The sequence below is a fragment of the Muntiacus reevesi genome, chromosome 7 (genome assembly GCF_963930625.1).
Source record: "Muntiacus reevesi chromosome 7, mMunRee1.1, whole genome shotgun sequence".
NCBI classification, from domain to species: Eukaryota; Metazoa; Chordata; class Mammalia; order Artiodactyla; family Cervidae; genus Muntiacus; species Muntiacus reevesi.
The window spans coordinates 19992264-20019627 of record NC_089255.1 but is presented as its reverse complement, the minus strand read 5'-3'; the positions used below and the strand labels follow the sequence as shown (position 1 = coordinate 20019627).

The 27364-nt window shown below is 42.1% G+C and overlaps 1 pseudogene; it reads left to right on the top strand.

The window, feature by feature from the left end:
• The first annotated feature begins 26526 nt into the window (after window positions 1-26526).
• LOC136172670 (ribosomal protein eL22-like) lies at window positions 26527-26896 on the top strand (annotated as a pseudogene).
• The last annotated feature ends 468 nt before the right edge of the window (window positions 26897-27364 follow it).

Here is a 27364-nt window from a genome sequence, read left to right as displayed (position 1 = left end):
GTGTCTGTATGACTGTTCCTAGGGATGGGGCAGAGATTGGGGGATCAAGGACCAGGCCATCTGGTCCAGAGTGCTTGAAGGTCATCAGCCTTCCCTCCCTGCTCCTCCCTACCCTGTCGGGTCCTGTCTAACCTGGGCCTGACTTCATGATTCTCAAGATGAGTAGCCCTTACTAGGCCCTAAAATCTAGGGGAGAAGCATCCCATGGAGAGGTGCCCCTGAGTTGCGAGATCCAGGAGCCCTGCAGCAGGACTTAGAACTGGTCTGGAGGAATTCGCTGTCCGTACCTCCACCAGGAGTCAGCCCTGTGCTTTATGCCCCAAGGTGGTAACACAGGTCCTGTCCCAGAGGACTTATAGTCTGGGAGGGAAGGCACGACTTAGCTGTGATGGACAGTGAAGGAACAGCACAGGGTCGTTTACACTTGGTAGAGGTTGGTGGGGAGATGTTGCTTGAGAGAATAGCTCAGGAGGGATGGAAATAAGTACTGGCTGACATTCCCGAAGCAGTGCCTTAAGAGGGTGTTGATTTCCCCCAGAAAGGGCAAACACTGTGAGCAGGGGATAGGTGGAGTGTCTGTAGGACAGGCTCAGCTGTAACTTGGACACTTGCTCCTGGACATAAACACCTGGACCATCCCAGTACAGAGGAATCTCCTCAGGTCATGGAATGTTTGTTCTCTGCCTAGTTAAAAATAATCCTTTCTCAAACTCCCTTGCAGCTAGAGGTGGTCACATGATCTAAGATGGCCAATGAGATGAAAGTGAAACTCACTGGCTGGAGCTTCAGGGAAAGCCCTTTGTTAAAGGGCTGGGACTATGGAAGACAGTATGATGGTTCCTCAAAAAACTAAAGATAGAATTACCATAGAATCCAACAGTTTTAATTCTGGGTATATATTCATAAAGAATTGAAATTTGGGTCTCAGAGATATTTGCATCCCCATGATCATAGCAGCATTATTCACAATAGCCAAAGGGTGGAAGCAATGCAAGTGTCCTTTGGTGGATGAATGGATAGATAAAATGTGGTAATGTGTATTTAGTGAAAGTTGCTCTTTCACTAAATTAAAGTGAAAATCACAAAGAGTTGTGTTCAATTCTTTGGGACCCCATAGATTGTAGCCTGCCAGGCTGCTCTGTCCATGGAATTCTCAAGACCAGAATACTGGAGTGGGTAGCCGTTCCCTTCATCCAGAGGATCATCCCAACCCAGGGATCGAGCCAAGGTCTCCTGCATTGCAGGTAGATTCTTTACCAGCTGAGCTACCAGGGGTAATGTGTATAATGGAATATTATTCAGCCTTAAAAAAGGAAGGAAATTCTGACATATGATACAACATGGATGAACCTTGAGGATATTGTGCTAAGTGAAAAAGGCCAGTCACAGAAAGGCAAATATTGTATAAGTCTGCTTATATGAGGTACTAATGTGGTCCAATTCATAGAAACAAAGCAGAATGGTGGTTACCAGAGACTGGGAAAGGGAGAGTGGGGAGTTATTGTTTAATGGATACAGAGTTTCAGTTTTTCAAGACAAAAAAAGACTGGAGATTTTTTAAAATATTTATCTATTTGACTGTATCAGATCTTAGTTGCAGGATACAGGATCTTTAGTTATAGCATTTGAACTCTTAGTTGCTGCATATGGGATCTAGTTCCCTGACCAGGGGTCAAACTCTGACCCCCTGCATTGGGAGTGGAGAGTCTTAGCCACAGGGCCACCAGGGAAGTTCCAAGCCTGGAGATTGACTACACAACAATGTGAATGTACTGACTACTGAACTATACACTTAAAAGTGACTAAGATAATTTTTATGTATATTTTTCCACAATTAAAAAAAATAGAAAAGAACAGTTTTAGCTGGCATGAACCTTGCCTTTTGCCTTTATTATGCTTCTTTCTCTCCATGCCTGAAATGCAGACACAAAACCAAACAGTAAAGCAACCATCTTGCAACTATGCGGACAGAAGCTAAGTAAGGGAGGCACAGGAGAAAGGCAGAAGGAACCTGGCTCCTGAAGGCATTGTGGAGCAGCCACCCTGACCCCAGATTGCTCCAGTGCTTGGCCTGGTCCTCGAGTTGCCACTGCTTACTCAGCACTGATGAGGGAAGAATGGTGAGTCAGTTCAGTTCAGGCACATCTGACTCTTTGTGACTCCATGGACTGCAGCACGCCAGGCTTCCCTGTTCATCACCAGCTCCAGGAGTTTATGCAAACTCATGTCCATTGAGTCAGTGATGCCATCTAACCATCTCATCCTCTGTCATCCCCTTCTTCTCCCACCCTCAATCTTTCCCAGTAACAGGGTCTTTTCCAAGGAGTCAGTCCTTTGCATCAGGTGGCCAAAGTATTGGAGTTTCAACTTCAGTATTAGTCCTTCCAATGAATTTTCAGGACTGATTTCCTTTAGGATTGACTGGTTGGATCTCCTTGCAGTCCAAGGGAATCTCAGGAGTCTTCTCCAACACCTCAGTTCAAAAGCATCGATTCTTCGGCGCTTAGCTTTCTTTATAGTCCAACTCTAACATCCATACATGACTACTGGAAAAACCATAGCTTTGACTAGACGGACCTTTGTTGGCAAAGTAATGTCTCTGTTTTTTAATATGCCATCTAGGTTGGTCATAACTTTTCTTCCAAGGAGTAAGCATCTTTTAATTTCATGGCTGCAGTCACCATCTGCAGTCATTTTGGAGTCGAAAAAAAAATTATCTGTCACTGTTTCCATTGTTTCCCCATCTATTTGCCATGAAGTAATGTGACCAAATGCTATGATCTTAGTTTTCTGAATGTTGAGCTTTAAGCCAACTTTTTCACTCTCCTCTTTCACTTTCATCAAGAGGCTCTTTAGTTCTTCTTTGCTTTCTGCCATAAAGGTGGTGTCATCTGCAAATCTGAGGTTATTGATATTTGTCTTAGCAATCTTGATTCCAGCTTGTGCTTCATCCAGCCTGGCATTTCTCATGATGTATTCTGCATATAAGTTAAATAAACAGGGTGACAATACACAACTTTTTTTTTTTTTTAAGTTGGACGCTAATTACTTCACAACATTTCAGTGGGTTTTGTCATACATTGACATGAATCAGCCATGGAGTTACACGTATTCCCCATCCCGATCCCCCCTCCCACCTCCCTCTCCACCCGATTCCTCTGGGTCTTCCCAGTGCACCAGGCCTGAGCACTTGTCTCATGCATCCCACCTGGGCTGGTGATCTGTTTCACCATAGATAATATACATGCTGTTCTTTCAAAACATCCCACCCTCACTTTCTCCCACAGAGTTCAAACGTCTGTTCTGTACTTCTGTGTCTCTTTTTCTCTTTTGCATATAAGGTTATCATTACCATCTTTCTAAATTCCATATATATGTGTTAGTATGCTGTAATGTTCTTTATCTTTCTGGCTTACTTCACTCTGTATACTGGGCTCCAGTTTTATCCATCTCATTAGAACTGATTCAAATGAATTCTTTTTAACAGCTGAGTAATATTCCATGGTGTATATGTACCACTGCTTCCTTATCCATTCATCTGCTGATGGGCATCTAGGTTGCTTCCATGTCCTGGCTATTATAAACAGTGCTGTGATGAACATTGGGGTGCACGTGTCTCTTTCAGATCTGGTTTCCTCGGTGTGTATGCCCAGAAGAGGTATTGCTGGGTCATATGGCAGTTCTATTTCCAGTTTTTTAAGAAATCTCCACACTGTTTTCCATAGTGGCTGTACTAGTTTGCATTCCCACCAACAGTGTAAGAGGGTTCCCTTTGCTCCACACCCTCTCCAGCATTTATTGCTTGTAGACTTTTGGATAGCAGCCATCCTGACTGGCGTGTAATGGTACCTCATTGTGGTTTTGATTTGCATTTCTCTGATAATGAGTGATGTGGAGCATCTTTTCATGTGTTTGTTAGCCATCTGTATGTCTTCTTTGGAGAAATTTCTGTTTAGTTCTTTGCCCCATTTTTTGATTGGGTCATTTATTTTTCTGGAATTGAGCTTCAGGAGTTGCTTGTATATTTTTGAGATTAATCCTTTGTCTGTTTCTTCATTTGCTATTTGCTATTATTTTCTCCCATTCTGAGGACTGTCTTTTCACCTTACTTATAGTTTCCTTTGTTGTGCAAAAGCTTTTAAGTTTCATTAGGTCCCATTTGTTTATTTTTGCTTTTATTTCCAATATTCTGGGAGGTGGGTCATAGAGGATCCTGCTGTGATTTATGTCAGATAGTGTTTTGCCTATGTGCTCCCCTAGGAATTTTATAGTTTCTGGTCTTACATTTAGATCTTTAATCCATTTTGAGTTTATTTTTGTCTATCGTGTTAGAAAGTGTTCTAGTTTCATTCTTCTACAGGTGGTTGACCAGTTTTCCCAGCACCACTTGTTAAAGAGGTTGTCTTTTTTCCATTGTATATCCTTGCCTCCTTTGTCAAAGATAAGGTGTCCGTAGGTGCGTGGATTTATATCTGGGCTTTCTATTCTGTTCCATTGATCTATATTCCTGTCTTTGTGCCAGTACCATACTGTCTTGATGACTGTGGCTTTGTAGTAGAGTCTGAAGTCAGGCAGGTTGATTCCTCCAGTTCCATTCTTCTTTCTCAAGATTACTTTGGCTATTCGAGGTTTTTTGTATTTCCATACAAATTGTGAAATTATTTGTTCTAGTTCTGTGAAAAATACCGTTGGTAGCTTGATAGGGATTACATTGAATCTACAGATTGCTTTGGATAGAATAGCCATTTTCACAATATTGATTCTTCCAATCCATGAACACGGTATGTTTCTCCATCTGTTTGTGTCCTCTTTGATTTCTTTCACCAGTGTTTTATAGTTTTCTATGTATAGGTCTTTTGTTTCTTTAGGTAGATATACTCCTAAGTATTTTATTCTTTTTGTTGCAATGGTGAATGGTATTGTTTCCTTAATTTCTCTTTCTGTTTTTTCATTGTTAGTATATAGGAATGCAAGCAATTTCTGTGTGTTAATTTTATATCCTGCAACTTTACTATATTCATTGATTAGCTCTAGTAATTTTCTGGAAGAGTCTTTAGGGTTTTCTATGTAGAGGATCATGTCATCTGCAATCAGCGAGAGTTTCACTTCTTCTTTTCCTATCTGGATTCCTTTTACTTCTTTTTCTGCTCTGATTGCTGTGGCCAAAACTTCCAACACTATGGTGAATAGTAGTGGTGAGAGTGGGCACCCTTGTCTTGTTCCTGATTTCAGGGGAAATGCTTTCAATTTTTCACCATTGAGGGTGATACTTGCTGTGGGTTTGTCATATATAGCTTTTATTATGTTGAGGTATGTTCCTTCTATTCCTGCTTTCTGGAGAGCTTTAATCATAAATGAGTGTTGAATTTTGTCAAAGGCGTTCTCTGCATCTATTGAGATAATCATATGGTTTTTATCTTCCAATTTGTTAATATGGTGTATTACATTGATTGATTTGCGGATATTAGAGAATCCTTGCATTCCTGGGATAAAGCCCACTTGGTCATGGTGTATGATTTTTTAAATATGTTGTTGGATTCTGTTTGCTAGAATTTTGTTAAGGATTTTTGCATCTATATTCATCAGTGATATTGGCTTGTAGTTTTCTTTTTTTGTGGCATCTTTGTCTGGTTTTGGAATTAGGGTGATGGTGGCCTCATAGAATGAGTTTGGAAGTTTACCTTCTTCTGCAATTTTCTGGAAGAGTTTGAGTAAGATAGGTGTTAGCTCTTCTCTAAATTTTTGGTAGAATTCAGCTGTGAAGCCATCTGGTCCTGGGCTTTTGTTTGCTGGAAGATTTTTGATTACAGTTTCGATTTCCTTGCTTGTGATGGGTCTGTTAAGATCTTCTATTTCTTCCTGGTTCAGTTTTGGAAAGTTATACTTTTCTAAGAATTTGTCCATTTCATCCAAGTTGTCCATTTTATTGGCATAGAGTTGCTGGTAGTAGTCTCTTATGATCCTTTGTATTTCAGTGTTGTCTGTTGTGATCTCTCCATTTTCATTTCTAATTTTGTTAATTTGGTTCTTCTCTCTTTGTTTCTTAATGAGTCTTGCTAATGGTTTGTCAATTTTGTTTATTTTTTCAAAAAACCAGCTTTTAGCTTTGTTGATTTTTGCTATGGTCTCTTTAGTTTCTTTTGCATTTATTTCTGCCCTAATTTTTAAGATTTCTTTCCTTCTGCTAACCCTGAGGTTCTTCATTTCTTCCTTCTCTAATTGCTTTAGGTGTAGAGTTAGGTTATTTATTTGGCTTTTTTTCTTGTTTCTTGATGTAAGCCTGTAATGCTATGAACCTTCCCCTTAGCACTGCTTTTACAGTGTCCCATAGGTTTTGGGTTGTTGTGTTTTCATTTTCATTCATTTCTATACATATTTTGATTTCTTTTTTTATTTCTTCTATGATTTGTTGGTTATTCAGAAGCGTGTTATTTAGCCTCCATATGTTTGAATTTTTAACAATTTTTTTCCTGTAATTGAGATCTAATCTTACTGCACTGTGGTCAGAAAAGATGGCTGGAATGATTTCAATTTTTTTGAATTTTCCAAGACCAGATTTATGGCCCAGAATGTGATCTGTTCTGGAGCAGGTTCCGTGTGCACTTGAGAAAAAGGTGAAGTTGATTGTTTTGGGGTGAAATGTCCTATAGATATCAATTAGGTCTAACTGGTCCATTGTGTCATTTAAGGTTTGTGTTTCCTTGTTAATTTTCTGTTTAGTTGATCTATCCATAGTTGTGACTGGGGTATTAAAGTCTCCCACTATTATTGTGTTAATATTAATTTCCTCTTTCATACTCGTTAGCGTTTGCCATACATATTGTGGTGCGCCTATGTTGGGTGCATATATATTTATAATTGTTATATCTTCTTCTTGGATTGATCCTTTGATCATTATGTAGTGTCCTTCTTTGTCTCTTTTCACATCCTTTATTTGAAAGTCTATTTTATCTGATATGAGTATTGCGACTCCTGCTCTCTTTTGGTCTCCGTTTGCGTAAAATATTTTTTCCAGCCCTTCACTTTTAGTCTGTATGTGTCTCTTGTTTTGAGGTGGGTCTCTTGTAGACAGCATATATAGGGGTCTTGTTTTTGTATCCATTCAGCCAATCTTTGTCTTTTGGTTGGGGCATTCAACCCATTTACATTTAAGGTAATTATTGATAGGTGTGGTCCTGTTGCCATTTACTTTGTTGTTTTGGGTTCACGTTTATACAACCTTTCTGCATTTCCTGTCTAGAGAAGATCCTTTAGCATTTGTTGAAGAGCTGGTTTGGTGGTGCTGAATTCTCTCAGCTTTTGCTTGTCTGTAAAGCTTTTGAATTCTCCTTCATATCTGAATGAGATCCTTGCTGGGTACAGTAATCTAGGTTGTAGGTTATTCTCTTTCATTACTTTCAGTATGTCCTGTCATTTCCTTCTGGCCTGGAGGGTTTCTATTGATAGATCAGTTGTTATGGGAATCCCTTTGCGTGTTATTTGTTGTTTCTCCCTTGCTGCTTTTTTTTTTTTTTTCCCTTGCTGCTTTTAATATTTGTTCTTTGTGTTTGATCTTTGTTAATTTGATTAGTATGTGTCTTGGGGTGTTTTGCCTTGGGTTTATCCTGTTTGGGACTCTCTGGGTTTCTTGGACTTGAGTGGCTATTTCCTTCCCCATTTTAGGGAAGTTTTCAGCTATTATCTCCTCGAGTATTTTCTCATGGCCTTTCTTTTTGTCTTCTTCTGGGACTCCTATGCTTTAAATGTTGGGGCGTTTCACATTGTCCCAGAGGTCCCTGAGGTTGTCCTCATTTCTTTTGATTCTTTTTTCTTTTTTCCTCTCTGCTTCATTTATTTCTACCATTGTATCTTCTACCTCACTAATCCTATCTTCTGTCTCTGTTATTCTACTCTTGGTTCCCTCCAGAGTGTTTTTTATCTCATTCATTGCATTATTCATTTTTAATTGACTCTTTTTAAATTTCTTCTAGGTCTTTATTAAACATTTCTTGCATCTTTTCAATCTTTGTCTCCAGGCTATTTATCTGTAACTCCATTTTGTTTTCAAGATTTTGGATCATTTTTATTATCATTATTCTAAATTCTTTTTCAGGTAGATTCCCTATCTCCTCCTCTTTTGTTTGACTTGGTGGGCATTTTTCATGTTCCTTTACCTGTTGGGTATTTCTCTGCCTTTTCATCTTGTTTAGATTGCTGTGTCTGGAGTGGGCTTTCTGTATTCTGGAGGTCTGTGGTTCCTTTTTATTGTGGAGGTTTTACCCAGTGGGTGGGGTTAGACGATTGGCTTGTCAAGGTTTCCTGGTTAGGGAAGCTTGTGTTGGTGTTCTGGAGCGTGGAACTTGATTTCTTCTCTTTGGAGAGCAATGGAGTGCCCAGTAATGAGTTTTGAGATGAGTCTATGTGTTAGGTGTGACCTTGGGCAGTCTGTATGTTGACGTTCAGGGCTATGTCCCTGCGTTGCTGGAGAATTTGCGTGGTATGTCTTGCTCTAAAACTTATTGGCTCTTGGGTGGTGGTTGGTTTCAGTGTAGGTATGGAGGCTTTTGGACGGTCACTTATTACTTAAAGTTCCATGTAGTCAGGAGTTTTCTGGTGTTCTCAGGTTTTGGGCTTAAGTCTCCTGCCTGTGGATTTCAGTTTTATTCTTCCAGTAGTCTCAGGACTTCTCCAACTCTACAGCACTGATAATAAAACTTCTAGGTTAATGGCGAAAAGATTCTCCCCCGTTAGGGACACCCAGAGAGCTTCACAGAGTTACATGAAGAAGAGGAGAGGGAGGAGGGAGAGAGAGATGAGCAGAAGGAGAAAAAAGGGGACTCAGGAGGAGAGAGACAGATCTATGCAGTTGTCTGTTCCCAGAGTGTTCTCCGTAGCCCAGACACCCACAAAGATTCACAGAATTGGGAAGAGAAGGGGAAAGGAGGAAATAGAGGTGTTCTGAGGTAGAAAACAGAGAGTCAAGATTGGGAGAGAATAATCAACACACTCCTGAATAAAAATGGGAACTGAATATTGGATTCTTAAATGTTCACAATTTATATCATATACTGAAAAACAAAAAATAAAAATCTAGAGTAGAGGTTAGACTCTTAAAAATACTGTATTAAAAACAAAAACCAAAACACACACAGAAAAATTTTAGAAATATATATGAAGTTTGGTTTAAAAATAGGGCTTCTCTTTTTTTTTTTTTGGTAAGGTTATAGTGTATTGAAAATGAAAATTAAGGAGTAGTAGAGGAGTAATAGAGGACTTTAAAAAGAAATAAGAGAAAAAGAAAAATAGAAAATAGAAGAGAAAAAGGAAAAAAAACAAGAAAAAAAGAAAAAAGAAAAAAAATTTTCCCTAATTAAAAAAATCATAAAAATCTATGAAAATGAAAGTTAAGGAGTAATGGGGGAGTAATAGGGAATTTTAAAAGAAAATAAAAGAGAAAAAATAAAAAATAAATTTAAAAAAATTTTTTTCTTACTAAAAAAAAAAAAAAAAAGTAAAAATACATCTAGGAATTTCTCTGGAGCTGTTGCGGTCAGTGTGGGTTCGGCTCAGTTTCAGATAGCTCCTCGTTCCAGCTTACACTTCTCGATATCTAAAGGCCCCTTCCGGTGTAGTCAGTGTTTTCTACAGGAATTTTAATCTATTGCACCAGTCCCTTCTGAAGCGGTTCCCTTTGTTTATTTGGCTTCTGTTTGCCAGTCTCTTCAGTGCCTCATTTCCGCCCTGACTCAGGTGGGCAGAGGTGGTCTCTTATTCAAGTTGCTAGTTCCATCGAGCTGCGGGGAGGGACTGGCGCTGCTTTCTTCGTCTAGGCTGCTCAGGCTCCTGGCTGCTCTATATGGAGCGTGCCCTGCACTGCGCGCGGTTCCAGCCCTCGGGTGTTCCACAAAAGCACGGAATAAAAAGCTGTGCCTGCTTTTTGTGCCTTCCCCGTCAGAGTGGTTCAGGCAGCCACGGGGTTGATGGGCACACTCTCCCCGGGTGCGGCGCGCCACAGGCGCACCTTCTGCCCTCCGCGTTTCCAGCCTCAGTCCCTGTCCACGCCAGTCGGGTGCCTGCGCACTCTGTCTCGCCGCGACCCTCCCGGCGGATGTCGACCATCCAGAATCTCAAGAGGTCTTTGATTAGAAACTGGAGGCCTGTTTGCAGTGCGATAGGGGATGCGGTCCTTGGGGCCGAGCCTGCCCCTTTCCCTTCCTCCCTGCCTCCTTCCTCAGGCGGGGCTGTGCCGGTCCGCAGCCTGCGAGCTCTTCTCTGGACTTGCTCGGTCCCTTTGTTCTGCAAATGGCTGGCAGTGTGTTCGGGCCGGTTAATTTTCTCTCTCTCTTTTGCTATCCCACAGTTTAAGTTGGTAACTCACAAAAGCTCCCTCTGATTGTCCTCAGGGCACTCAGGCCCGGTCCTTACCCTAAGCAATGCCGCCCGCTCCTCTCCGTTCCACCCCCACTTGCTGGTGGCGGATGCGGGTGTCTGGGGTACTTTTCTGCTGGGAGTTGCTTTTAGGCTTGTAATCTGTGGGTTTTATTTATTGTTCCCCTCCCAGTAAGGTTGCCCTCCGAGATTCAAACACTTCCCCCAGACCCGCCAGTGGGAGGGTTTCCTGGTGTCTGGAAACTTCCTCTATTAAGACTCCCTTTCTAGGACGGATCTCGGTCCTTAGCTCTTTTGTCTCTCTTTTTATCTTTTATATTTTGTCCTACCTCCTTTCGAAGACAATAGGCTGCTTTTCTGGGCGCCTGATGACCTCAGCTAGCGATCAGAAGTTGTTTTGTGAAGTTTGCTCTGCGTTCAGTTATTCTTTTGATGAATATCTAGGAGAGAAAGTGGTCTCCCCGTCCTATTCCTCTGCCATCTTGGCTCCTCCTCCCAATATACAGCCTTGACATACTCATTTCGTGATTTGGAACCAGTCTGTTTTTCCACGTCCAATTCTAACTGTTGCTTCTTGACCTGCATACAGGTTTCTCAGGAGGCAGGTCAGGTGGTCTGGTATTCCCATCTCTTTCAGAATTTTCCACAGTTTGTTGTGATCCACACAGTCAAAGGCTTTGACATAATCAAGAAAGCAGAAGTAGATATTTTTCTGGAACTCTCTTGCTTTTTCAATGATCCAACACATGTTGGCAATTTGATCTCTGGTTCCTCTGCCTTTTCTAAATCCAGCTTGAAAATCTACAAGTTCATGGTTCATGTACTGTTGAAGCCTGGCTTGAAGAATTTTGAGCATTACTTTACTAACGTATGAGATGACTGCAATTGGGCAGTGGTTTGAACATTCTTTGGCATTGCCTTTCTTAGGGATTGGAATGAAAACTGACCTTTCCCAGTCCTGTGGCCATTGCTGAGTTTTCCAAATTTGCTGGCATATTGAGTGCAGCACTTTCACAGCATCATCTTTTAGGATTTGAAATAGCTCAACTGGAATTCCATCACCTCCACTACCTTTGGTCATAGTGATGCTTCCTAAGGCCCACTTGACTTCGCCTTCCAGGATGTCTGGCTCTAGGTGAGTGATCACACCATCATGGTTATCTGGGTCATGAAGATCTTTTTAGTATAGTTCTGTGTATTCTTGCCACCTCTTCTTAATATCTTCTGCTTCTGTTAGGTCCATACCATTTCTGTCCTTTATTGAGCCCATCTTTGCATGAAATGTTCCCTTGGTATCTCTAATTTTCTTGAGGAGATCTCTAGTCTTTCTCATTCTATTATTGTCCTCTATTTCTTTGATTGATCACTGAGGAAGGCTTTCTTATCCCTCCTTGCTATTCTTTGGAACTCTGCACTCAAATGGGTATATCTTTCCTTTTCTCCTTTGTCTTTTGTTTCTCTTCTTTTCTCAGCTGTCTGTAAGGCCTTCTCAGACAACCATTTTGCCTTTTTGCATTTCTTTTTCTTGGGGATGATCTTCATCACTGATGGTCTTCATCACTGCCTCCTGTACAATGTCAGAACCTCCGTCCATAGTTCTTCAGGCACTCTGTCTATCAGATCTAATCCCTCAAATCTGTTTGTTTCTTCCACTGTATAATCGTAAGGGATTTGATTTAGGTCATGCCTGAATGGTCCAGTGGTTTTCCCTACTTTCTTCAATTTAAGTCTGAATTTGGCAAGAAGGAGTTCATGATCTGAGTCACAGTTAGCTCCTGGTCTTGTTTTTGCTGACTGTATACAGCTTCTCCATCTTTGGCTGCAAAGAATATAATCATACCAGAAAATTACTAGAGCTAATCAATGAATATAATAAAGTTGCAGGATATAAAATTAACACACAGAAATCCCTTGCATTCCTATATACTAACAATGAGAAAACAGAAAGAGAAATTAAGGAGACAATACCATTCACCATTGCAACAAAAAGAATAAAATACTTAGGAGTATACCTACCTAAAGAAACAAAAGACCTATACATAGAAAACTATAAAACACTGATGAAAGAAATCAAAGAGGACACAAATAGATGGAGAAATATACCGTGTTCATGGATTGGAAGAATCAATATTGTGAAAATGAGTATACTAACCAAAGCAATCCATAGCTTCAATGCAATCCCTATCAAGCTGCCAACGGTATTCTTCACAGAACTAGAACAAATAATTTCACAATTTGTATGGAAATACAAAAAACTTTGAATAGCCAAAGTAATCTTGAGAAAGAAGAATGGAACTGGAGGAATCAACCTGCCTGACTTCAGTCTCTACTTCAAAGCCACAGTCATCAAGACAGTATGGTACTGGCACAAAGACAGAAACATAGATCAATGGAACAAAATAGAAAGCCCAGAGGTAAATCCACGTACCTACGGACACCTTATCTTTGACAAAGGAGGCAAGGATATACAATGGAAAAAAGACAACCTCTTTAACAAGTGGTGCTGAGAAAACTGGTCAACCACTTGTAAAAGAATGAAACTAGAACACTTTCTAACATGATACACAAAAATAAACTCAAAATGGATTAAAGATCTAAATGTAAGACCAGAAACTATAAAACTCCTAGAGGAGAACATAAGCAAAACACTATCTGACATAAATCACAGCAGGATCCTCTATGACCCACCTCCCAGAATATTGGAAATAAAAGCAAAAATAAACAAATGGGACCTAGTGAAACGTAAAAGCTTTTGCACAACAAAGGAAACTATAAGCAAGGTGAAAAGACAGCCTTCAGAATGGGAGAAAATAATAGCAAATGAAGAAACAGACAAAAGATTAATCTCAAAAAATATACAAGGAACTCCTGAAGCTCAATTCCAGAAAAATAAATGACCCAATCAAAAAATGGGCCAAAGAACTAAACAGACATTTCTCTAAAGAAGACATACAGATGGCTAACAAACACATGAAAAGATGCTCCACATCACTCATTATCAGAGAAATGCAAATCAAAACCACAATGAGGTACCATTACACGCCAGTCAGGATGGCTGCTATCCAAAAGTCTACAAGCAATAAATGCTGGAGAGGGTGTGGAAAAAAGGGAACCCTCTTACACTGTTGGTGGGAATGCAAACTAGTACAGCCACTATGGAGAACAGTGTGGAGAGTCCTTAAAAAACTAGAAATAGAACTGCCATATGACCCAGCAATCCCACTCCTGGGCATACACACCAAGGAAACCAGATCTGAAAGAGACACATGCACCCCAATGTTCATCACAGCACTGTTTATAATAGCCAGGACATGGAAGCAACCTAGATGCCCATTAGCAGATGAATGGATAAGGAAGTTGTGGTACATATACACTATGGAATATTACTCAGCCATTAAAAAGAATTCATTTGAATCAGTTCTAATGAGATGGATGAAACTGGAGCCCATTATACAGAGTGAAGTAAGCCAGAAAGATAAAGACCAATACAGTATACTAGTGCATATATAGGAAATTTAAAAAGATGTTAATGATAACCATATATGCAAAACAGAAAAAGAGACACAGATGTACAGAACAGACTTTTAGACTCTGTGAGAGAAGGCAAGGGTGGGATGTTCAGAGAGAACAGCATTGATACAAGTATACTATCAGGGGTGATACAGATCACCAGCCCAGGTTGGATGCATGAGACGGGTGCTCAGGGCTGGTACACTGGGAAGACCCAGAGGGATGGGATGGAGAGGGAGGTGGGAGGGGGGATCTGGATGGGGAACACATGTAAATCCATGACTGATTCATGTCAATGTATGGCAAAAACCACTACAATATTGTAAAGTAATTAGCCTCCAATGAATAAAAATAAATGGAAAAAAATAAATAAAAAAAAATACTGCTGTTAACATTCATGTGCGAAAAAGAAAAAAAAAGAACATAATTAGTCTGATTTTGGTATTGACCATCTGGTGGTGTCCATGTGTAGAGTCTTGTCTTGTGTTGTTGGAAGAGGGTGTTTCCTGTGACCAGTGCATTCTCTTGGCAAAACTCTTTTAGCCTTTGACCTGCTTCATTTTGTACTCCAAGACCAAATTTGCCTGTTACTCCAGGTATCTCTTAACTTCATACTTTTGCATTCCAGTCTCCTATAATGAAAGGGACATCTTTTTTGGGTATTAGTTCTAAAAGGTCTTGTAGGTCTTCATAGAACCATGCAACTTCAGCTTCTTCAGCATTACTGGTCAGGGCTTAGACTTGGATTACTGTGATATTGAATGTCTTGCCTTGGAGATGAACAGAGATCATTCTGTCGTTTTTGAGATTGCATCCAAGTACTACATTTTGGACTCTTTTGTTTACTATGATGGCTACTCCATTTCTTCTAAGGGATTCTTGCCCATAGTAGCAGACATAATGGTCATCTGAGTTAAATTCATCCATTCCAGTCCATTTTAGTTCATTGATTCCTAAAATGTCAATGTTCACTCTTGCCATTCTCCTGTTTGACCCCTTCCAATTTGCCATGATTCATGGACCTAACATTCCAGGTTCCTATGCAGTATTGCTCTTTAAAGTATCAGACTTTACTTCCATCACCAGTCACATCCACAACTGGGTGTTATTTTTGCTTTGGCTCTGTCTCTTCATTCTTCCTAGAGTTATTTCTCCACTGATCTCCTGTAGCATACCACTTACCGACCTGGGGAGTTCATCTTTCAGTGTCCTATCTTTTTGCCTTTTCATGCTGTTCATAGGGCTCTCAAGGCAAGAATACTGAAGTGGTTTGCCGTTCCCTTCTCCAGGGGACCATGTTTTGTTAGAACTCTCCACCATGACCTGTCCATCTTGGGTGGTCCTACACGGTATGGCTCATAGTTTCATTGAGTTGATCAGTTTGGTTAGTTTTCTGTGATTGTAGTTTGCATTCTGTCTGCCGTCTGATGGGTAAGGTTAAGAGGCTTATGGACGCTTCCTGATGGGAGGGACTGACTGAGGGGGAAACTGGGTCTTATTCTGATGGGTGGGGTCATGCTCAGTAACAAAGGAATGGTGACCTTCTATAATCTTCTCCTTCCCAGGATACCTGTAAAGAACATCAGGCCACCATTCTGACAAAGGGAGGGGGTGTTCTGACCTTCATATTAGTTTCCCCAGGACAGAAATTCTGAGTTCATGGTGAAATTCAGAAACAACTTCCTTTTGCTCCTTTGACATACAAAAGGACAGATGTCTTCCTCATCTGTTTGAACACTCTTAAGTCCAGCAACTGGATTCCTTAACCTGGCTTTGAAGTGGGGGTTAAAGGCCCCATTCAGCAATTTTTCCCTGAGGATCCCTGTGACACCAGTGTCTTCTCATTGGCCTCCCTCCAATCAGGCTAGTTGTTGCACATCACCCCCTGAGTTGTCTGCGTTTTCAGGCCTCAAGTCCTTGATATCTTGGCAAAGGCCACATCCCACAACCCGTCCCGCCCACTCATTTAGTGCTCCCAGGGCTGCTATCTGAAGCAGGCCAGCCAGCCCAGACTAAGTCAACTCCATTTCCCTGAATGAGCAGATCCAGTTTGGGGTTGAACATGGTGCATAGTGACCACTGCAGGTTCCTGCTAGAAAGTTTCTTATTCCTGGCACTTGGGTATTAGAGTGGACTTCAGGTGTCTGGCCTTCCCTGGTGACTCAGACGGTAAAGAATCTGCTGGCAATGCAGGAGACCTGGGTTAGATCCTTGGGTTGGAAAGATCCCCTGGAGAAGGGAATGATAACCCACTCCAGTATTCTTGCCTGGAGAATGCCACAGACAGAGGGGCCTGGCGGGCTATAATCCATGGGGTTGCAAAGAGTCAGACATAACTCAGCTACTAACACTTTCACTTTTCGGGTGTCTAGATTCAAATATTTCCAGCTGGAAGCTTCTGGCCAGCAAAGTGACAGGAGCAGCCTGAAAAAAAGAGAGGAACTGATCCTCGCTGGAGGATCATCCAGGAACACTTCTCCCCCAACACACACACACACACACACACACCCTAACCAGGCTTGTATAACCATCTGCCTTCACCCAACCTACCATCCCTTCTTCATTATCTGTCCTAGGTAGAGCCATTCAGCCCCCTCTTCCTTCTCCATAGCCCAGGCTTACAGTGCTCCCAGTCCTAGGAATCTATCTCAGATTCTGTGTCCTGCTGCTGGAGGGTCAGGGTCATCCTCCCAACAGGAGATTTGGGCCAGAATTAAAGAACAAAACAAGAACATTAAAAACTGCACCATAATGCCAAGGGAAATCTGTCATCACATTGGAAGTTGTTTTGTTCTAATAACTTCAAATCACTTCGCACTTGCATGACCCTGAAAGCGAGCACCTCCTTCAAGTTGCATCATAGGTGCCTCATATACGGCGCCCTCACCCTGGCCCCGCTGTTAGGTTTGACCTGTGACATTCAGAGAAGAGAGCACAGAAGAGGAAGATAAAGAGTTCCAGCTGGAAGAATAAGGCACAGAGAATGAAAGGTCGAGCATCCGAAGTCAGCAACGGAGATCCTTGTAAGGAAGACAGTGGATAAACCTCTTGAAATCCAAAAGTCTTTATGTTAATCCAGGTGTTAAACCTTAGGTATTAACATTGCTGTTTGGTTTTAGTTGGGCTTGAGACAGTGTGCCTGGGCGTCATTAGGACATCTTATCATAGTCCCAGTCCTGGCGGGGACACAAGGAAAAGCGTCACTGCCCCAGTGATGAGAATGATTCATTCAATCCTCCTTGATGAGTCCTTCCTTTTAAAAAACTTTTTTTATTTATTTAATTTTTGGTTGTGGTGGGTCTTCGTTGCTTTCTCTGGTTGCCGTGCACAGGGTTTCTCATTGTGGTGCCTCTTCAGTTGCAGAGCATAGACTCTAGGTGCAAGGGCTTCAGTAGTTGTGACTTGTGGGTCTCGTTGCTCTGTGGCATATGGAATCTTCCCAGATCGGGAATGGAACCTGTGTCCCCTGCATTGGCAAGCAGATTCCCGTCCATTGTCCCACCAGGGAAGTCCCCTTTTTTTTTATTTTGACTGCACTGGGTCTTAGTTGTGGGAACATGGGATCTTGGATATGGCATGTGAGGTTCCTTGTTTTGGTGTGTGGGATCTAGCTCCCTGACGGTGGATGGAACCCGGACCCGCTGCACTGGGAACACAGACTCTTACTCACTGGACCACCAGGAAAGTCACCCTGATGGGTCAGTCCTCTTACCGGGCCCCTTCCTCCCCACTCATACCACTGACTGGAAACCAGACTTTCCTCCCACCTCACCCAAGATTCCCACATCAAATGTGGGGTACTACTCCTTACTGGCTTAACTGCTTTCTCCACGTTTGTGGCTGGCAGTGGCTAATGCATTCAATCTTGCATTTGTTTTCTTAAAACAGGACTTTCAGCACAATAACTTATTTGGCATCTCTTCTCCTTTCCTCATTTCCCAAGATGAGATCATCACAAACACAACTTCTAAAGAAATCTCTACAACCAGACTTTCCGAGGAAACCCGACACCTCCACAGACAAATGGTGATCAGCCTCAGGTTTTCAATCGGCAGTTTTAGCAGCAGCAAGGACTGTCCATTCAGGGAGAGGGGTGATACCTCTGAGGAATGACACCAGCCAAAAAGTTCCTCCCCTCACCCTAGAAGTTTCCCCACCAGCCCTTCATCATTCTGATGGGGTCAGCATCGCTGTCAAAATGTGTTCCTCTCCATCACTCCACACCCTCCACCCTAAGTACTCCCTCCCCTCAGGGAAAGGAAGTCTATCAGAAATGGTTCTCTCAAACTGGACAGATCGGTTACTTCCTCCCGCAAGTCCCTCTCAGGATGCAGGTGCCAACTTCTACCCTGATCAGATCTGACGTGCGTTGCCCACAGTATTCTCTGCTTGTCTCAAGCTTTATCTCCATAAGCATTTGAGAGCTCCCTCGGGGCAGGAACCCAGGCTTATTCGCCTCCAGGTTCCTCACCCCTGCTCCCCCTGTACCCACCCTACATCTTGTAGCTGAAAGAATCATTGAACTCTGGAACAAATGCCTTAACCCTGGCTGGCAGGATTCCAGTGTAGACAGTACAATAGGCTGGAAGCCAGGACACCAAGGCTCACCTCCCAGCCCTGCCAGGGACTGGCCATGTGGTGGCAGGGGTGGGGGAAGAGTGCGTCATCTGTTCAGGGTCTCTGTCTCTTTTTCCTCCAAAAGGATCCACCTCAGGCTCTCCTGCAGCCAGCCACTTCTGAGAGCATCAGGAGAATTTCCCCCTTAGCCCTGTAGCAGGCAGGACTAATGAAGCTATTGCCACAGACAAATGGTCTGCAAAGCCAAGAAGGGACTAATGATGGTGGTTGTTAAGTCATGTCAGACTCTTGCAACCCCATGAACTGTAGCCTGCCGGGTTGCTTTGTCCATGGGATTCTCCGGGCAAGAATTCTGGAGTGGGTTGCCATTTCCTTCTCCAGGGGAATTTTCCCGGCCCAGGAATCAAATCCGGGTCTCCTGCATTGCAGGCAGATTCTTTACCAATTGAGCTACGAGGGAAACCCTAAGAAGGAACTAAGTTTGCCTCCAAATTCCCCTCTTCCCCCACTACCCCAAGTTTTTCCCTCCATGGGTGACAAAGCATTTGCTACCCTGCGCCTCCTTCTGGTGATAAGTGGAAAGATCCCACGCCACCACCCCCACCCTCGTCCCAGGTCCACAAGGATACTCCTCATTACTTGGAGCTGGAGGAGGAAGTGGGAGGAGAGAAGAGGGGAAAGCAGTGTGGACCGGGGCTGTGGAGGTCAGGGAAGGGTCCAGAGTAATCCTTTTAAACACAGGCAAATTAAATTCTGCTCAGAATTCTCCAGGGTAAAAGCTGAGTCTGACCCAGGATTTCTGCGTCTTTGACTAGGCTTTCTCTAGTTGCAGGGGCGGGGGCTATTCTTTGTTGTGGTGCATGGGCTTCTCACTGTGGTGGCTTCGCTTGTTGTGGAGCCTAAGCTGTAGGTGCATCAGCTCAACAGTTGTAGCACACTTGGGCTCAGTTGCTCACCTGCAGCATGTGGACTCTTCCTGGGCCAGGGATCGAACCCATGTTCCCTGCGTTGGCAGGCAGATTCCTAACCACTGGGCCACCAGGAAGTCCAGCATGGTTTTTAAATAGGGATGAAAGATGACAGTTTGGAACAGCAATAATCACATATACTCTCCCCCCGCCCCCCACCCCTTATCTATTTAGGGGTTTGCAGGCAAGATTACAGCAGGGCAAATGGCTGCTATGGGGAGGCAGGAATCCAGACCTCTAGGTCCAGAGTCTGTGCTGTACCCTGACAGAGTCTGTGCTGGACTCTGGACAGGGTCCAGAGTCTGTGCTCCCCTGACATGACTGAAGCCACCTGACCTCAGCTCCTCCTCAAGGTCTGGCTTCTGTATGATTGTAATTCAACCCAAGTGTGACAGGACAGGTTCCTGGGAAGCAGACTCTAATATGGAGATTAGCACCCAGGAAGTTCATTAGGGATGCTCTGTGCTCAACACCAGAAGAAGAAAAGAACTGGGCGGAGAGAGATGTTGGGCTACAATACAGTCTCAAGAATGGCCTCAGCCAACCCCATAAGGCACTCTGAAGCTGGGATGACCTCTTTAGCATTGTCTTGTGTTAGGGCCAAGGCTGGTCTTTTGTACCCAAGTACTGTTCAACCATTGGATGTGGGTCTCCTGGGAAGGGGGAATGGCCTGATCCAGGTTACTTTCTTCGGCAGAAGCAATTCCCAAAGAAGACTTACAACTGGGAGCTATCTTCCTGCAGAAATGCTATGAGTGTTGGGAACAAGCTCTTCAGTCGTGAATGAGGATTCCTGCAGCACAGCACAGCATCCATGTAGTAGTAGTGATACATGTTTAATTAGCCCTGTTCTAGGCCTGACTCAGGGTCTCCCTCAAACTCAATGGGGTCTTGGAAGCTTCAGGAACTTACCTAAGGCACCTAGGTACAGGTATCGGACTCCTGCATGGGAATAAGAGGCCTTGAGTTCTAAGTCAGCTACTGACTCTCTTTGTGACATCAGGCAAGTCCCTGACCTCTCTTAGCCTCAGTTTCCCCATATGTCTATGAGGGTTGAGCTGAGGTCCTTGGTCAATAGTTTGTGGCCTTATGATGCCTAAAACCATGGATGGCAAGGAGTGAATGCTGCCTGTGCCTCATTCTTGTACCTCAAAGCCCACACCACCACCCCAGCCCTCTCACTTTTTGAACTGTCAGACTCATGTCTTTATGGGCAGGGACTACAGGCTGAATAACCAAATATAAGTCAAAATTAGATCTAAAAGACAGTGAGCTCTTCCCAACTCCCCCAAACCTTCCCAGAATGGATTTTAGCTCTTCCCAGTATTCATGGTTTCTGCCCTTACAAAGGGACACCACTGTGTATTTGATATGTGAGATACTTGGAGGTCATTCAAGTTACCACCCTGTTTTCTGACATCACAGGTCACACAGAGACATCTATCTTCTAGGGAGTTATGGTCTCACATTAGTTATTAGCAGCTCCTGGGGGCGCTCAGTGGGGCTTTTGGGGAAAAAATAGAAAAAGATAAAAGGTAATTTGGAAGTCTGCTTTTGCTTTGGGAATAATAAATCCTTAAATTATCCCCCTGCCACCAGTTTTACATTTCTCAGGATAGTCCTCTGTTCATCTAGCTTGGTTATTCATTTTGGAATTGTTTTTGTAGATGGTTTATGCTTTTTTTCTAAGAGGAAACTGCCTTCATTTCTCAGCTCTCCATTTTGACTTCTCATGACCAGAGTGACCTCAGGGAGAACGTGGCGCCCCCACCCACATTTCTAAACTAATGTGGAGTGTAAAGAAGGAAACAAGCCAAACAACAACCAGGCGTGATCCTTAAGTCATAGCACGAGAGAAGGGGAAGGCCCTCAAATACCACCTAGTCCATTTGCTCCCATGTTACAGATGGGAAAGCTAGGGAGAGGGAAGATGAGACCCCAGCTTCTTAACAAGTAGGAGATCCTTCAAAATAAGAGGAGGAAGACTTTCAGAATATAGCCTTGCATTTGAAATGACAGAGCAGATATACAAACAATTTTTAAAGTAACCAATACATAATAGAAATAGAAAATAAGATGAAGAGTCATTGGCAGACCAAAAATATTGGGAAATTTCTAGATAATGGAAAGCAGAAGGAGGTTTCAGATTTCCATCTTGATGCTGAATTAAGTAAACTGAGGATTTCCTCCCCCAAATTCAGCCCTGAAGACACTGTATAATGAAAGAGGAGTGATGTATCCCAGAATCGAACTTGGAGAAACAGAAGTCAGACAGGTCCCAATGTATGTGCATATGCAAATTAGAGGTGGAGAAAGTCAGATATCATGGATGGACGAGAATCTAGGGGAAGACTTTCTAGTTGTGGATTTTCTCTCCTCCACGATAACCTGCCTTTCCACTTCTGTGGGCAGAAAACACCAATATAACACCAGCTGCAAATGGCAAGGTAACCTCAAAGACAGTTTTGGAGCCAGCTAGGGTGAGAAATGGGCTTCCCTGGCAGCTCAGTGGTAAAAAATCCACCTGACAATGCAGGAGATGGAGGTTCTATCTCTGGGTCAGGAAGATCCCCTGGAGAAGGGAATGGCAACCCACTCCAGTATTCTTGCCTAGAAAATCCCATGGGCAGAGGAGCCTGGCAGGCTACAGTCAATGGGGTTCCAAAGAGTTACACACAACTTAGTGCCTAAAAAACAACGAGGGGTGAGAAATAGAGTCAACAAACAAAGGCTGGCAGGCAGCCACTGAGCAGTCTCTCCTCCTTCCCCCACACCTTGATTGGGAAAAATGACTGCACAGAGAGGCAGCTCTTAGGAAAGAGGAGTGACTAGGGCAGAGTTCGAACATGTTCTTTGAAAGGCAGGGTTCTGTGGTCATCGACAAACAGGAAACAGATGCTCAGAGGCTTTGCACCCTGAGGCGCTCGCCTCATACCTTCAGCAGGAGGAGTCAAAGCAGGAATCTGGTCTTTAATCTCACTCCTCCTTCCAAAGTACACATTATTGGCTGAGAGAGCTGACACTTCTAAGGAAACATGAGCTCGGAGCCAAAAACAACCAACAAATGAATGACTATCAGAGAAGTGAAATGAACAGACTGGGTAAAAGAAGAATTTACATTAAGAACAATACATATATCCTTTCAAGGCATAAGAGAAGCATTGTAAATATAAAGCAAGAAGAGCAATTATGTAAAAAATAACTAGGAACATTGGGAATGACAAGTGTAATCTTTGAAAGAAATAACTGGGGTGAGCAGCAGAATGTATTTGGTCAAAGAACAGATGAGAGTGTTGAAAGATTAGGCAGAGGACAAAAGTCAACATAAAATATATCACAAAGGATATAGAGAAATTAAGAGGTACGGATGACAAAAGTGGAGTGGATGACATGCATTCAACTGAAGTCTCAGAAAAAGAAAGAAGATAAAGTATTTTAAGACACAATGTCAAATTATTTTCCATAATTAAAAATATGGGGCCGTTGATTGAAAAGCACCTTTGCAGCATTGCCAATCTTCTTTCACAGAACATTTGCTACAGGAGACCCAGGCTAGATCCCCTGGAGAAGGGAATGGCTATCCACTCCAGTATTCTTGCCTGGAGAATTCCAGGGACCGAGGAGCCTTGAGGGCTATAGTCCATGGTGTCACCAAGAGTCAGACGTGACTGAGCGACTAACGTTTTCACTTTTCTATAAGTGACACAGGAGGCTGGGGGAAGTCTGTGTAGCAGGAAGGGTGTAGAATAAGAAAGTGAAATTTCTGCACAGATTCATAGTGCTTAGGAGACAAAGTCCTGCTAGAGGAAGGTGGTGGTTGTGTCAAACACACAGCTAGTCTTGATATTTGCCAAAATTTGAAGCTGTATTGATTTAGAGGCCAATCAAATCTCTTAAAGGCATAAACAAATTCCCCACGGTGTCTTATGACTATGGAAATAAAGACGTGACTAACTCTCAATCAAACCAGAGGAGACTGAGTCAAAAAGAACTAGAACCCAACCTCAATCTAGTTTATTTTCTAATCACATTGTTGTGATTGGCACCATATCTTATCTACATAATATAGAAAGAGTAAAACCTATCTAGGGAAATTTCTTCAGTTTTAGTTCATATATGTAAGATCTCTGCATGGGTGCTAAGTTGCTACCATCCTGTCCAACTCTTTGTGACCATATGGACTGTATCCCACCAGGTTCCTCTCCATGGGATTCTTCAGGCAAGAATACTGGAGTGGATTGCCATGCCCTCCTCCAGGGGATCTTCCCCATTCAGGAATCAAACCTGTGTCTTTTAGGTCTCCTGCATTGGCAGGTGGGTTCTTTACCACTAGTGCCACCTGGCAGATCTCTAGTGTACAGTAAAGAATTATAAGGCATGTGAAAAGGCAGGAAAATGTGATCATATGTGCTCAGGAGAAAAAAAGATAATAGAAGAACACCCACAGTTGACCCATATTTTCAAGGTTACACAGGATTTTTATTATCTTTTTCTTTGAGAACAACACCCTTTATTCAACACTAGTGAAGCAATACATATAGCACTAAGGGTCTCCTGAGTCACTCCATCACTGAAGTACCTCCATGTATCCCCCTCATGATGGTGCTGTCTGAACCCTAGTCCACGGTAGCTACATGTTGCCACCTTTGTGTGTTTGTCCGAGTTTATGTACACCATGGCTGGCCTTGGACCCCTTCATTCCTGTCACAAGATACCACTTGCCTCCTGACTTCACTCACAGGCTGCTCTGCTATCAGATCAGTAGTAAAGTTTTCATTCACTTCTTTCTGACAACCTACAAATGGAAGGTGCCTATAGTTGTTATGATCATAGAACTGTCCAGGGTGCGTGACCTCCTCACCAGCTAGTGAGGACTGCACAGTGAAGCACCTGGTGCCCCTGGACAGGCTCCCTGCCACCAGGCTGCCCTGGTCTAGCAGCCAGAGGAAGGTCACTGCTGCCACCATCTTGCCAGACATTGGGATACAGAGTCCCAGCCACTGGACCACCAGGGAAGTTGCTGCCCATTTTTTGCTTGGGTTTTTTTGTTTGTTATTGAAATGTATGAGCTGCTTGTGTGTTTTGGAAATTAAGCACTTACTGGTTTCATCATTAGCAAATATTTTCTCCCGTTCTGTAGGTCATCTTTTTCATTTTGTCTATGGCTTCCTTTGTTGTACAAAAGCTTGTAAGTTTGATTAGGTCCCATTTGTTTATTTTTGCATGTATTTCAATTGCCTCAGACAAGGCATTTTTAAAGAACTATTCCAAATATGTTGAAGGGGAAGATGGAAAATATGACAAAATAGTTAAAAAGAATACTTTAGCAGAGAATTGTAATCTGTAAAAATATCAAATGGACTTTTTCTGGAGCTGCAAAGTATAATTTCTGAAATTACAAACTCACTGATGGATTTACAAGCAACAAACAGAATTGGTAAACCCAAAGTTCAATATAAATTATCCAAACTGAAGCCCACAGAGAAAAAACAATGGAAAGAAGAGACATGCAAGACACAATCAAATGTTTACACGTAGTGAAACTGGAATCCAAGCAGAGAGGATGGAGAGAATGAGTTAGAAGCAAAGTTGGAAGAGAGAAAGATCAAAAACTTTCCAAAACTGATCAAAGATATCAATGTATAGATTGAAGATGCTTGATAAAACCCAAGTAGGATAGATACAAAGAAAATAATGCCTAAATATTTAATCAAATGGCTGAAAACCAAAGCTAAGTAACAAAAAGTAGCCAGAGAATAAAGATGCATTATATACTTTCAAAGGAGCAACAGTAGGATTTGATTATTTTGCATCAAAATTCTGGAAGCTGCAGACATTGAATGACCTTTCTTAAGGTGGTGAAAGAAAAAAAAACTGCAAATGTCATTCTATCTCCAACAAAAATACCCTTTAAAATACAAGAGCAGGGAGGGTAAAATAGGAGACTGGGGTTGACATATAAGCACTGTTATATATAAAATAGATAATTAATGAGATCCTGCTGTATAGCACAAGGAACTCTACTCAGAACTTTGTAATGGCCTATATGGGAAAAGAATCTTAAAAAGAATGGATATATGTATATGTATAACTGATTCACTTTGCTCTACACCCAAAACTAACACAACATTGTAAATCAACTATACTCCAGTAAAAAGTTTTAAAAATATGAAAGCAAAATAATGACATTTTTCAGACAAAAAAAGGAAAAAAGAATAATCCAAACTGTGGCCAAAATAATATGCTACTGGAGAATGGATGGTCAAATAAACTAATGGAATCAAATAGAGAGTCCATATATAGACCCACATATATACAAACAACTGATTTTTATTAAAATGACAAAGCATATTCAATGGGGAAAGGAAAATATCCTCAATAAATGGTGCTAGAAAAATTGGATATCCATATGAGAAGTAAAGCACCTCAACCCCTACCTCACACTACACACAAAACTCAACTTGAGTCAGGGCTTCCTTGGTGGCTCAGAGGGTTAAAGTGTCTGCCTGCAATGCAGGAGACCTGGGTTCGATCCCTGGGTTGGGAAGATCCCCTGGAGAAGGAAATGGCAACCTACTCCAGTCTTCTTACCTGGATTCCATGGATGGAGAAGCCTGGTGGGCTACAGCCCATGGGGTTGCAAAGAGTCGGACATGACTGAGCGACTTCACTTCACTTCATAGGTTGAAACTTAAGAGCTAAAATAATAAAACTACTAGAAGTGCTAGGAGAATATTTTTGTGACCTCTGAGTACACAGAGAATTCTTAGGGAGTATCCAGAAAGTATAAACTGTAAAAGATTGATTAATTGGACTTCATCAAAATTAAAAATTTCTATTCATCAGAAAGCACCATCAAGAAAATAGGCAAGGGACTTCCATGGTGGTCCAGTGGCTAGGACTCCAAGCTCCCAATGCAGGGGGCCTGAGTTCGATTCCCTGGCCCAGGAACTAGGTCCCACATGCTGAAACTAAGAGTCCACATGCCACAAGGAAGATTGAAGATCCTGCATGCTGCAACTAAAACCTGATCCAGCCAAATAAAATAAAATAAATATTAGGGGGAAAAAGCCAGGGGAAGATCAAGAGGCCAGTCTCCAAGATGGTGCCGAAGAAAGACAAGAAGCCCAAGAAAGTCAACCTGGATATTTAATTTGAACCTTACTGACAGAGTCAAAAGATAGAACTTTTGATTCTGGAAATTTTGAACGTTTCTATAGGAGAAGGTTAAAGTGAATGAAAAGATTAGAGATCTTGGGAATGTTACTCACATTGAATCCTTCAAGAATAAAATCACAGTTGTTTCTCAGAAACAGTTCTCTAAAAGGAATTTATAATACTTTACCAAGAAATACCTTAAAAAGAACAATCTTCATAATTGGCTTCATGTGGTTGCATCTGAGAAGGAGACTTATGAACTTTGTTACTTCCAGATTAGTCAAGATGAAGATGAATCTGACTATGAAGACTAGATGAAGCCATCCTTTATAGGGCTTTTCTTGCTAAAAAAACAAATGAAACCTACAAGAGAAGCATCTTGAAATGGACCTTTAGTTTATCAGTGAATAGAAAGACATGATTCTGTATGTGAAGCATTCAGGTCCTTAAGTGTATGTTGTTTATATGGTGCTGGCTTTACTTTAATACTTTTAAAATTTTTGTTAGAGTATAGTGGATTGACAATGTTGTGTTAGTTCCAGGTGTACTGCAAAGTGAATCAGTTACATATATGTCCACTTCTTTTTAAAAATTCTTTTCCCATATAGGCCATTACAGAGTACCGAGTGGAGTTCTCTGTGCTATATAGCAGGTTCTTATTAGTTATCTAATTTATATATAGTAGTGTATATGTCAGTTTCAACCTCCCAATTTATCCCTCCCTCCTTATCACCTGGTAGCCATAAACTTGTTTTCTACATCTACGACTCTACTTTTGTTTT